Here is a 14045-nt window from a genome sequence, read left to right as displayed (position 1 = left end):
CAAAGAAGTTTTTCAGAAAGCTTCTTTCTCTTAGTTTTCGGAGGATATTTCCTTTGGCCCTATAGTCTTCAAAGGGATCCGAAATATCTGTTCTCAGATTCCACAGAAATAAGGCTAGCAAAGAGATCCACGAAATGGAGATGTAACTCTGTGAGATGAATTAACAGAACACTAAGCAGTTTCTCAGAAAGCTTCTTTCCAGATTTCATCGGAGGATATTTCCTTTTTCACCATAGCCCTCTATGGGCTTCCAAATATCACTTTGCCAATTCCACAAGAACTGTCTTAGCGAAAGGCTTCTTGAGATGAAAGCTGTAACTCTGTGAGATGATTTCACAGAACACAAAGAAGTTTCTCAGAAAGCTTCTTTCTCTTAGTTATCGGAGGATATTTCCTTTGGCCCTATAATCTTCAAAGGGATCCGAAATATCTGTTCTCAGATTCCACAGAAATAAGGCTAGCAAAGAGATCCACGAAATACAGATGTAACTCTGTGAGATGAATTAACAGAACACTAAGCAGTTTCTCAGAAAGCTTCTTTCCAGATTTCATCGGAGGATATTTCCTTTTTCACCATAGCCCTCTATGGGCTTCCAAATATCACTTTGCCAATTCCACAAGAACTGTCTTAGCGAAAGGCTTCTTGAGGGGAAAGCTGTAACTCTGTGAGCTCATTTCACAGAACACAAAGAAGTTTCTCAGAAAGCTTCTTTCTCTTAGTTTTCGGAGGATATTTCCTTTGGCCCTATAGTCTTCAAAGGGATCCGAAATATCTGTTCTCAGATTCCACAGAAATAAGGCTAGCAAAGAGATCCACGAAATATAGATGTAACTCTGTGAGATGAATTAACAGAACACTAAGCAGTTTCTCAGAAAGCTTCTTTCCAGATTTCATCGGAGGATATTTCCTTTTTCACCATAGCCCTCTATGGGTTTCCAAATATCACTTTGCCAATTCCACAAGAACTGTCTTAGCGAAAGGCTTCTTGAGGGGAAAGCTGTAACTCTGTGAGCTGATTTGACAGAACACAAAGAAGTTTCTCAGAAAGCTTCTTTCTCTTAGTTTTCGGAGGATATTTCCTTTGGCCCTATAGTCTTCAAAGGGATCCGAAATATCTGTTCTCAGATTCCACAGAAATAAGGCTAGCAAAGAGATCCACGAAATATATATGTAACTCTGTGAGATGAATTAACAGAACACTAAGCAGTTTCTCAGAAAGCTTCTTTCCAGATTTCATCGGAGGATATTTCCTTTTTCACCATAGCCCTCTATGGGCTTCCAAATATCACTTTATCAATTCCACAAGAACTGTCTTAGCGAAAGGCTTCATGAGGGGAAAGCTGTAACTCTGTGAGATGATTTCACAGAACACAAAGAAGTATCTCAGAAAGCTTCTTTCTCTTGGTTTTCGGAGGATATTTCCTTTGGCCCTATAGTCTTCAAAGGGATCTGAAATATCTGTTCTCACATTCCACAGAAATAAGGCTGGCAAGGAGATCCACGAAATACAGATGTAACTCTGTGAGATGAATTAACAGAACACTAAGCAGTTTCTCAGAAAGCTTCTTTCCAGATTTCATCGGAGGATATTTCCTTTTTCACCATAGCCCTCTAGGGGCTTCCAAATATCACTTTGCCAATTCCACAAGAACTGTCTTAGCGAAAGGCTTCTTGAGGGGAAAGCTGTAACTCTGTGAGCTCATTTCACAGAACACAAAGAAGTTTCTCAGAAAGCTTCTTTCTCTTAGTTTTCGGAGGATATTTCCTTTGGCCCTATAGTCTTCAAAGGGATCCGAAATATCTGTTCTCAGATTCCACAGAAATAAGGCTAGCAAAGAGATCCACGAAATATAGATGTAACTCTGTGAGATGAATTAACAGAACACTAAGCAGTTTCTCAGAAAGCTTCTTTCCAGATTTCATCGGAGGATATTTCCTTTTTCACCATAGCCCTCTATGGGTTTCCAAATATCACTTTGCCAATTCCACAAGAACTGTCTTAGCGAAAGGCTTCTTGAGGGGAAAGCTGTAACTCTGTGAGCTGATTTGACAGAACACGAAGAAGTTTCTCAGAAAGCTTCTTTCTCTTAGTTTTCGGAGGATATTTCCTTTGGCCCTATAGTCTTCAAAGGGATCCGAAATATCTGTTCTCAGATTCCACAGAAATAAGGCTAGCAAAGAGATCCACGAAATATATATGTAACTCTGTGAGATGAATTAACAGAACACTAAGCAGTTTCTCAGAAAGCTTCTTTCCAGATTTCATCTGAGGATATTTCCTTTTTCACCATAGCCCTCTATGGGCTTCCAAATATCACTTTGCCAATTCCACAAGAACTGACTTAGCGAAAGGCTTCTTGAGGGGAAAGCTGTAACTCTGTGAGCTGATTTAACAGAACACAAAGAAGTTTTTCAGAAAGCTTCTTTCTCTTAGTTTTCGGAGGATATTTCCTTTGGCCCTATAGTCTTCAAAGGGATCCGAAATATCTGTTCTCAGATTCCACAGAAATAAGGCTAGCAAAGAGATCCACGAAATGGAGATGTAACTCTGTGAGATGAATTAACAGAACACTAAGCAGTTTCTCAGAAAGCTTCTTTCCAGATTTCATCGGAGGATATTTCCTTTTTCACCATAGCCCTCTATGGGCTTCCAAATATCACTTTGCCAATTCCACAAGAACTGTCTTAGCGAAAGGCTTCTTGAGATGAAAGCTGTAACTCTGTGAGATGATTTCACAGAACACAAAGAAGTTTCTCAGAAAGCTTCTTTCTCTTAGTTATCGGAGGATATTTCCTTTGGCCCTATAATCTTCAAAGGGATCCGAAATATCTGTTCTCAGATTCCACAGAAATAAGGCTAGCAAAGAGATCCACGAAATACAGTTGTAACTCTGTGAGATGAATTAACAGAACACTAAGCAGTTTCTCAGAATGCTTCTTTCCAGATTTCATCGGAGGATATTTCCTTTTTCACCATAGCCCTCTAAGGGCTTCCAAATATCACTTTGCCAATTCCACAAGAACTGTCTTAGCGAAAGGCTTCTTGAGGGGAAAGCTGTAACTCTGTGAGATGATTTCACAGAACACAAAGAAGTTTCTCAGAAAGCTTCTTTCTCTTAGTTATCGGAGGATATTTCCTTTGGCCCTATAGTCTTCAAAGGGATCCGAAATATCTGTTCTCAGCTTCCACAGAAATAAGGCTAGCAAAGAGAACCACGAAATATAGAAGTAACTCTGTGAGATGAATTAACAGAACACTAAGCAGTTTCTCAGAAAGCTTCTCTCCAGATTTCATCGGAGGATATTTCCTTTTTCAACATAGCCCTCTATGGGCTTCCAAATATCACTTTGCCAATTCCACAAGAACTGTCTTAGCAAAAGGCTTCTTGAGGGGAAAGCTGTAACTCTGTGAGCTCATTTCACAGAACACAAAGAAGATTCTCAGAAAGCTTCTTTCTCTTACTTTTCGGAGGATATTTCCCTTGGCCCTATAGTCTTCAAAGGGATCCGAAATATCTGTTCTCAGATTCCACAGAAATAAGGCTGGCAAGGAGATCCACGAAATGGAGATGTAACTCTGTGAGATGAATTAACAGAACACTAAGCAGTTTCTCAGAAAGCTTCTTTCCAGATTTCATCGGAGGATATTTCCTTTTTCACCATAGCCCTCTATGGGCTTCCAAATATCACTTTGCCAATTCCACAAGAACTGTCTTAGCGAAAGGCTTCTTGAGATGAAAGCTGTAACTCTGTGAGATGATTTCACAGAACACAAAGAAGTTTCTCAGAAAGCTTCTTTCTCTTAATTATCGGAGGATATTTCCTTTGGCCCTATAGTCTTCAAAGGGATCCGAAATATCTGTTCTCAGATTCCACAGAAATAAGGCTAGCAAAGAGATCCACGAAATACAGATGTAACTCTGTGAGATGAATTAACAGAACACTAAGCAGTTTCTCAGAAAGCTTCTTTCCAGATTTCATCTGAGGATATTTCCTTTTTCACCATAGCCCTCTATGGGCTTCCAAATATCACTTTGCCATTTCCACAAGAACTGTCTTAGCGAAAGGCTTCTTGAGGGGAAAGCTGTAACTCTGTGAGATGATTTCACAGAACACAAAGAAGTTTCTCAGAAAGCTTCTTTCTCTTAGTTATCGGAGGATATTTCCTTTGGCCCTATAGTCTTCAAAGGGATCCGAAATATCTGTTCTCAGATTCCACAGAAATAAGGCTAGCAAAGAGATCCACGAAATACAGATGTAACTCTGTGAGATGAATTAACAGAACACTAAGCAGTTTCTCAGAAAGCTTCTTTCCAGATTTCATCGGAGGATATTTCCTTTTTCACCATAGCCCTGTATGGGCTTCCAAATATCACTTTGCCAATTCCACAAGAACTGTCTTAGCGAAAGGCTTCTTGAGGGGAAAGCTGTAACTCTGTGAGATGATTTCACAGAACACAAAGAAGTTTCTCAGAAAGCTTCTTTCTCTTAGTTATCGGAGGATATTTCCTTTGGCCCTATAGTCTTCAAAGGGATCCGAAATATCTGTTCTCAGATTCCACAGAAATAAGGCTAGCAAAGAGAACCACGAAATATAGAAGTAACCCTGTGAGATGAATTAACAGAACACTAAGCAGTTTCTCAGAAAGCTTCTTTCCAGATTTCATCGGAGGATACTTCCTTTTTCAACATAGCCCTCTATGGGCTTCCAAATATCACTTTGGCAATTCCACAAGAACTGTCTTAGCGAAAGGCTTCTTGAGGGGAAAGCTGTAACTCTGTGAGATGATTTCACAGAACACAAAGAAGTTTCTCAGAAAGCTTCTTTCTCTTAGTTAACGGAGGATATTTCCTTTGGCCCTATAGTCTTCAAAGGGATCCGAAATATCTGTTCTCAGATTCCACAGAAATAAGGCTAGCAAAGAGATCCACGAAATACAGATGTAACTCTGTCAGATGAATTAACAGAACACTAAGCAGTTTCTCAGAAAGCTTCTTTCCAGATTTCATCTGAGGATATTTCCTTTTTCACCATAGCCCTCTATGGGCTTCCAAATGTCACTTTGCCAATTCCACAAGAACTGTCTTAGCGAAAGGCTTCTTGAGGGGAAAGCTGTAACTCTGTGAGATGATTTCACAGAACACAAAGAAGTTTCTCAGAAAGCTTCTTTCTCTTAGTTATCGGATGATATTTCCTTTGGCCCTATAGTCTTCAAAGGGATCCGAAATATCTGTTCTCAGATTCCACAGAAATAAGGCTAGCAAAGAGATCCACGAAATATAGAAGTAACTCTGTGAGATGAATTAACAGAACACTAAGCAGTTTCTCAGAAAGCTTCTTTCCAGATTTCATCGGAGGATACTTCCTTTTTCACCATAGCCCTCTATGGGCTTCCAAATATCACTTTGCCAATTCCACAAGAACTGTCTTAGAAAAAGGCTTCTTGAGGGGAAAGCTGTAACTCAGTGAGCTCATTTCACAGAACACAAAGAAGTTTCTCAGAAAGCTTCTTTCTCTTACTTTTCGGAGGATATTTCCCTTGGCCCTATAGTCTTCAAAGGGATCCGAAATATCTGTTCTCAGATTCCACAGAAATAAGGCTAGCAAAGAGATCCACGAAATATATATGTAACTCTGTGAGATGAATTAACAGAACACTAAGCAGTTTCTCAGAAAGCTTCTTTCCAGATTTCATCGGAGGATATTTCCTTTTTCACCATAGCCCTCTAAGGGCTTCCAAATATCACTTTGTCAATTCCACAAGAACTGTCTTAGCGAAAGGCTTCTTGAGGGGAAAGCTGTAACTCTGTGAGATGATTTCACAGAACACAAAGAAGTTTCTCAGAAAGCTTCTCTCTCTTAGTTTTCGGAGGATATTTCCTTTGGCCCTATAGTCTTCAAAGGGATCCGAAATATCTGTTCTCAGATTCCACAGAAATAAGGCTGGCAAGGAGATCCACGAAATACAGATGTAACTCTGTGAGATGAATTAAAAGAACACTAAGCAGTTTCTCAGAAAGCTTCTTTCCAGATTTCATCTGAGGATATTTCCTTTTTCACCATAGCCCTCTATGGGCTTCCAAATATCACTTTGCCAATTCCACAAGAACTGTCTTAGCGAAAGGCTTCTTGAGGGGAAAGCTGTAACTCTGTGAGCTCATTTCACAGAACACAAAGAAGTTTCTCAGAAAGCTTCTTTCTCTTAGTTTTCGGAGGATATTTCCTTTGGCCCTATAGTCTTCAATGGGATCCGAAATATCTGTTCTCAGATTCCACAGAAATAAGCCTAGCAAAGTGATCCGCGAAATATAGATGTAACTCTGTGAGATGAATTAACAGAACACTAAGCAGTTTCTCAGAAAGCTTCTTTCCAGATTTCATCGGAGGATATTTCCTTTTTCACCATAGCTCTCCATGGGCTTCGAAATATCACTTTGCCAATTCCACAAGAACTGTCTTAGCGAAAGGCTTCTTGAGGGGAAAGCTGTAACTCTGTGAGCTCATTTCACGGAACACTAAGAAGTTTCTCAGAAAGCTTCTTTCTCTTAGTTTTCGGAGGATATTTCCTTTGGCCCTATAGTCTTCAAAGGGATCCGAAATATCTGTTCTCAGATTCCACAGAAATAAGGCTAGCAAAGAGATCCACGAAATATAGATGTAACTCTGTGAGATGAATTAACAGAACACTAAGCAGTTTCTCAGAAAGCTTCTTTCCAGATTTCATCTGAGGATATTTCCTTTTTCACCATAGCCCTCTATGGGCTTCCAAATATCACTTTGCCAATTCCACAAGAACTGTCTTAGCGAAAGGCTTCTTGAGGGGAAAGCTGTAACTCTGTGAGCTGATTTGACAGAACACAAAGAAGTTTCTCAGAAAGCTTCTTTCTCTTAGTTATCGGAGGATATTTCCTTTGGCCCTATAGTCTTCAAAGGGATCCGAAATATCTGTTCTCAGATTCCACAGAAATAAGGCTAGCAAAGAGATCCACGAAATGTAGATGTAACCCTGTGAGATGAATTAACAGAACACTAAGCAGTTTCTCAGAAAGCTTCTTTCCAGATTTCATCGGAGGATATTTCCTTTTTCACCATAGCCCTCTATGGGCTTCCAAATATCACTTTGCCAATTCCACAAGAACTGTCTTAGCGAAAGGCTTCTTGAGGGGAAAGATGTAACTCTGTGAGATGATTTCACAGAACACAAAGAAGTTTCTCAGAAAGCTTCTTTCTCTTAGTTATCGGAGGATATTTCCTTTGGCCCTATAGTCTTCAAAGGGATCCGAAATATCTGTTCTCAGATTCCACAGAAATAAGGCTAGCAAAGAGATCCACGAAATACAGATGTAACTCTGTGAGATGAATTAACAGAACACTAAGCAGTTTCTCAGAAAGCTTCTTTCCAGATTTCATCGGAGGATATTTCCTTTTTCACCATAGCCCTCTATGGGCTTCCAAATATCACTTTGCCAATTCCACAAGAACTGTCTTAGCGAAAGGCTTCTTGAGGGGAAAGATGTAACTCTGTGAGATGATTTCACAGAATACAAAGAAGTGTCTCAGAAAGCTTCTTTCTCTTAGTTATCGGAGGATATTTCCTTTGGCCCTATAGTCTTCAAAGGGATCCGAAATATCTGTTCTCAGATTCCACTGAAATAAGGCTAGCAAAGAGATCCACGAAATACAGATGTAACTCTGTGAGATGAATTAACAGAACACTAAGCAGTTTCTCAGAAAGCTTCTTTCCAGATTTCATCGGGGGATATTTCCTTTTTCACCATAGCCCTCTATGGGCTTCCAAATATCACTTTGCCAATTCCACAAGAACTGTCTTAGCGAAAGGCTTCTTGAGGGGAAAGATGTAACTCTGTGAGATGATTTCACAGAACACAAAGAAGTTTCTCAGAAAGCTTCTTTCTCTTAGTTATCGGAGGATATTTCCTTTGGCCCTATAGTCTTCAAAGGGATCCGAAATATCTGTTCTCAGATTCCAAAGAAATAAGGCTAGCAAAGAGATCCACGAAATACAGATGTAACTCTGTGAGGTGAATTAACAGAACACTAAGCAGTTTCTCAGAAAGCTTCTTTCCAGATTTCATCGGAGGATATTTCCTTTTTCACCATAGCCCTCTATGGGCTTCCAAATATCACTTTGCCAATTCCACAAGAACTGTCTTAGCGAAAGGCTTCTTGAGGGGAAAGCTGTAACTCTGTGAGATGATTTCACAGAACACAAAGAAGTTTCTCAGAAAGCTTCTTTCTCTTAGTTATCGGAGGATATTTCTTTTGGCCCTATAGTCTTCAAAGGGATCCGAAATATCTGTTCTCAGATTCCACAGAAATAAGGCTAGCAAAGAGAACCACGAAATATAGAAGTAACTCTGTGAGATGAATTAACAGAACACTAAGCAGTTTCTCAGAAAGCTTCTTTCCAGATTTCATCGGAGGATATTTCCTTTTTCAACATAGCCCTCTATGGGCTTCCAAATATCACTTTGCCAATTCCACAAGAACTGTCTTAGCAAAAGGCTTCTTGAGGGGAAAGCTGTAACTCTGTGAGATGATTTCACAGAACACAAAGAAGTTTCTCAGAAAGCTTCTTTCTCTTACTTTTCGGAGGATATTTCCCTTGGCCCTATAGTCTTCAAAGGGATCCGAAATATCTGTTCTCAGATTCCACAGAAATAAAGCTAGCAAAGAGATCCAGGAAATATATATGTAACTCTGTGAGATGAATTAACAGAACACTAAGCAGTTTCTCAGAAAGCTTCTTTCCAGATTTCATCTGAGGATATTTCCTTTTTCACCATAGCCCTCTATGGGCTTCCAAATATCACTTTGCCAATTCCACAAGAACTGTCTTAGCGAAAGGCTTCTTGAGGGGAAAGCTGTAACTCTGTGAGCTGATTTGACAGAACACAAAGAAGTTTCTCAGAAAGCTTCTTTCTCTTAGTTTTCGGAGGATATTTCCTTTGGCCCTATAGTCTTCAAAGGGATCCGAAATATCTGTTCTCAGATTCCACAGAAATAAGGCTAGCAAAGAGATCCACGAAATATAGATGTAACTCTGTGAGATGAATTAACAGAACACTAAGCAGTTTCTCAGAAAGCTTCTTTCCAGATTTCATCTGAGGATATTTCCTTTTTCACCATAGCCCTCTATGGGCTTCCAAATATCACTTTGCCAATTCCACAAGAACTGTCTTAGCGAAAGGCTTCTTGAGGGGAAAGCTGTAACTCTGTGAGATGATTTCACAGAACACAAAGAAGTTTCTCAGAAAGCTTCTTTCTCTTAGTTATCGGAGGATATTTCCTTTGGCCCTATAGTCTTCAAAGGGATCCGAAATATCTGTTCTCAGATTCCACAGAAATAAGGCTAGCAAAGAGATCCACGAAATACAGATGTAACTCTGTGAGATGAATTAACAGAACACTAAGCAGTTTCTCAGAAAGCTTCTTTCCAGATTTCATCGGAGGATATTTCCTTTTTCACCATAGCCCTCTATGGGCTTCCAAATATCACTTTGTCAATTCCACAAGAACTGTCTTAGCGAAAGGCTTCTTGAGGGGAAAGCTGTAACTCTGTGAAATGATTTCACAGAACACAAAGAAGTTTCTCAGAAAGCTTCTTTCTCTTAGTTTTCGGAGGATATTTCCTTTGTCCTTATAGTCTTCAAAGGGATCCGAAATATCTGTTCTCAGATTCCACAGAAATAAGGCTGGCAAGGAGATCCACGAAATACAGATGTAACTCTGTGAGATGAATTAACAGAACACTAAGCAGTTTCTCAGAAAGCTTCTTTCCAGATTTCATCTGAGGATATTTCCTTTTTCACCATAGCCCTCTATGGGCTTCCAAATATCACTTTGCCAATTCCACAAGAACTGTCTTAGCGAAAGACTTCTTGAGGGGAAAGCTGTAACTCTGTGAGCTCATTTCACAGAACACAAAGAAGTTTCTCAGAAAGCTTCTTTCTCTTAGTTTTCGGAGGATATTTCCTTTGGCCCTATAGTCTTCAAAGGGATCCGAAATATCTGTTCTCAGATTCCACAGAAATAAGGCTAGCAAGGAGATCCACGAAATATAGATGTAACTCTGTGAGATGAATTAACAGAACACTAAGCAGTTTCTCAGAAAGCTTCTTTCCAGATTTCATCGGAGGATATTTCCTTTTTCACCATAGCTCTCTATGGGCTTCCAAATATCACTTTGCCAATTCCACAAGAACTGTCTTAGCGAAAGGCTTCTTGAGGGGAAAGCTGTAACTCTGTGAGCTCATTTCACAGAACACTAAGAAGTTTCTCAGAAGGCTTCTTTCTCTTAGTTTTCGGAGGATATTTCCTTTGGCCCTATAGTCTTCAAAGGGATCCGAAATATCTGTTTCAGATTCCACAGAAATAAGGCTAGCAAAGAGATCCACGAAATATAGATGTAACTCTGTGAGATGAATTAACAGAACACTAAGCAGTTTCTCAGAAAGCTTCTTTCCAGATTTCATCGGAGGATATTTCCTTTTTCACCATAGCCCTCTATGGGCTTCCAAATATCACTTTGCCAATTCCACAAGAACTGTCTTAGCGAAAGGCTTCTTGAGATGAAAGCTGTAACTCTGTGAGATGATTACATAGAACACAAAGAAATTTCTCACAAAGCTTCTTTCTCTTTGTTATCGGAGGATATTTCCTTTGGCCCTATAGTCTTCAAAGGGATCCGAAATATCTGTTCTCAGATTCCACAGAAATAAGGCTAGCAAAGAGATCCACGAAATACAAATGTAACTCTGTCAGATGAATTAACAGAACACTAAGCAGTTTCTCAGAAAGCTTTTTTCCAGATTTCATCTGAGGATATTTCCTTTTTCACCATAGCCCTCTATGGGCTTCCAAATATCACTTGGCCAATTCCACAAGAACTGTCTTAGCGAAAGGCTTCTTGAGGGAAAAGCTGTAACTCTGTGAGCTGATTTGACAGAACACAAAGAAGTTTCTCAGAAAGCTTCTTTCTCTTAGTTATCGGAGGATATTTCCTTTGGCCCTATAGTCTTCAAAGGGATCCGAAATATCTCTTCTCAGATTCCACAGAAATAAGGCTGGCAAGGAGATCCACGAAATACAGATGTAACTCTGTGAGATGAATTAACAGAACACTAAGCAGTTTCTCAGAAAGCTTCTTTCCAGATTTCATCGGAGGATATTTCCTTTTTCACCATAGCCCTCTAAGGGCTTCCAAATATCACTTTGCCAATTCCACAAGAACAGTCTTAGTGAAAGGCTTCTTGAGGGGAAAGCTGTAACTCTGTGAGTTCATTTCACAGAACACAAAGAAGTTTCTCAGAAAGCTTCTTTCTCTTAGTTATCGGAGGATATTTCCTTTGGCCCTATAGTCTTCAAAGGGATCCGAAATATCTCTTCTCAGATTCCACAGAAATAAGGCTGGCAAGGAGATCCACGAAATACAGATGTAACTCTGTGAGATGAATTAACAGAACAGTAAGCAGTGTCTCAGAAAGCTTCTTTCCAGATTTCATCGGAGGATATTTCCTTTTTCACCATAGCCCTCTATGGACTTCCAAATATCACTTTGGGAATTCCACAAGAACTGTCTTAGCGAAAGGCTTCTTGAGGGGAAAGCTGTAACTCTGTGAGATGATTTCACAGAACACAAAGAAGTTTCTCAGAAAGCTTCTTTCTCTTAGTTTTTGAAGGATATTTGCTTTGGCCCTATAGTCTTCAAAGGGATCCGAAATATCTGTTCTCAGATTCCACAGAAATAAGGCTGTCAAGGAGATCCACGAAATACAGATGTAACTCTGTGAGATGAATTAACAGAACACTAAGCAGTTTCTCAGAAAGCTTCTTTACAGATTTCATCGGAGGATATTTCCTTTTTCGCCATAGCCCTCTATGGGATTCCAAATATCACTTTGCCAATTCCACAAGAACTGTCTTAGCGAAAGGCTTCTTGAGGGGAAAGCTGTAACTCTGTGAGCTGATTTGACAGAACACAAAGAAGTTTCTCAGAAAGCTTCTTTTCTTAGTTTTCGGAGGATATTTCCTTTGGCCCTATAGTCTTCAAAGGGATCCGAAATATCTGTTCTCAGATTCCACAGAAATAAGGCTAGCAAAGAGATCCACGAAATGTAGATGTAACTCTGTGAGATGAATTAACGGAACACTAAGCAGTTTCTCAGAAAGCTTCTTTCCAGGTTTCCTCGGAGGATATTTCCTTTTTCACCATAGCCCTCTATGGGCTTCCAAATATCACTTTGCCAATTCCACAAGAACTGTCATAGCGAAAGGCTTCTTGAGGGGAAAGCTGTAACTCTGTGAGATGATTTCACAGAACACAAAGAAGTTTCTCAGAAAGCTTCTTTCTCTTAGTTATCAGAGGATATTTACTTTGGCCCTATAGTCTTCAAAGGGATCCGAAATATCTGTTCTCAGATTCCACAGAAATAAGGCTAGCAAAGAGATCCACGAAATACAGATGTAACTCTGTGAGATGAATTAACAGAACACTAAGCAGTTTCTCAGAAAGCTTCTTTCCAGATTTCATCGGAGGATATTTCCTTTTTCACCATAGCCCTCTATGGGCTTCCAAATATCACTTTGCCAATTCCACAAGAACTGTCTTAGCGAAAGGCTTCTTGAGGGGAAAGCTGTAACTCTGTGAGCTGATTTGACAGAACACAAAGAAGTTTCTCAGAAAGCTTCTTTCTCTTAGTTTTCGGAGGATATTTCCTTTGGCCCTATAGTCTTCAAAGGGATCCGAAATATCTGTTCTCAGATTCCACAGAAATAAGGCTAGCAAAGAGATCCACGAAATATAGATGTAACTCTGTGAGATGAATTAACAGAACACTAAGCAGTTTCTCAGAAAGCTTCTTTCCAGATTTCATCGGAGGATATTTCCTTTTTCACCATAGCCCTCTATGGGTTTCCAAATATCACTTTGCCAATTCCACAAGAACTGTCTTAGCGAAAGGCTTCTTGAGGTGAAAGCTGTAACTCTGTGAGCTGATTTGACAGAACACAAAGAAGTTTCTCAGAAAGCTTCTTTCTCTTAGTTTTCGGAGGATATTTCCTTTGGCCCTATAGTCTTCAAAGGGATCCGAAATATCTGTTCTCAGATTCCACAGAAATAAGGCTAGCAAAGAGATCCACGAAATATATATGTAACTCTGTGAGATGAATTAACAGAACACTAAGCAGTTTCTCAGAAAGCTTCTTTCCAGATTTCATCTGAGGATATTTCCTTTTTCACCATAGCCCTCTAAGGGCTTCCAAATATCACTTTGCCAATTCCACAAGAACTGTCTTAGCGAAAGGCTTCTTAAGGGGAAAGCTGTAACTCTGTGAGATGATTTGACAGAACACAAAGAAGTTTCTCAGAAAGCTTCTTTCTCTTAGTTTTCGGAGGATATTTCCTTTGGCCCTATAGTCTTCAAAGGGATCCGAAATATCTGTTCTCAGATTCCACAGAAATAAGGCTAGCAAAGAGATCCACGAAATGTAGATGTAACTCTGTGAGATGAATTAACAGAACACTAAGCAGTTTCTCAGAAAGCTTCTTTCCAGATTTCATCGGAGGATATTTCGTTTTTCACCATAGCCCTCTAAGGGCTTCCAAATATCACTTTGCCAATTCCACAAGAACTGTCTTAGCGAAAGGCTTCTTGAGATGAAAGCTGTAACTCTGTGAGATGATTTCACAGAACACAAAGAAGTTTCTCAGAAAGCTTCTTTCTCTTAGTTATCGGAGGATATTTCCTTTGGCCCTATAGTCTTCAAAGGGATCCGAAATATCTGTTCTCAGATTCCACAGAAATAAGGCTAGCAAAGAGATCCACGAAATACAGATGTAACTCTGTGAGATGAATTAACAGAACACTAAGCAGTTTCTCAGAAAGCTTCTTTCCAGATTTCATCTGAGGATATTTCCTTTTTCACCATAGCCCTCTATGGGCTTCCAAATATCACTTTGCCAATTCCACAAGAACTGTCTTAGCAAAAGGCTTCTTGAGGGGAAAGCTGTAACTCTGTGAG

Source organism: Macaca mulatta, chromosome 6, assembly GCF_049350105.2.
Source record: "Macaca mulatta isolate MMU2019108-1 chromosome 6, T2T-MMU8v2.0, whole genome shotgun sequence".
NCBI lineage: Eukaryota > Metazoa > Chordata > Mammalia > Primates > Cercopithecidae > Macaca > Macaca mulatta.
This window is presented reverse-complemented; position numbering follows the sequence as displayed.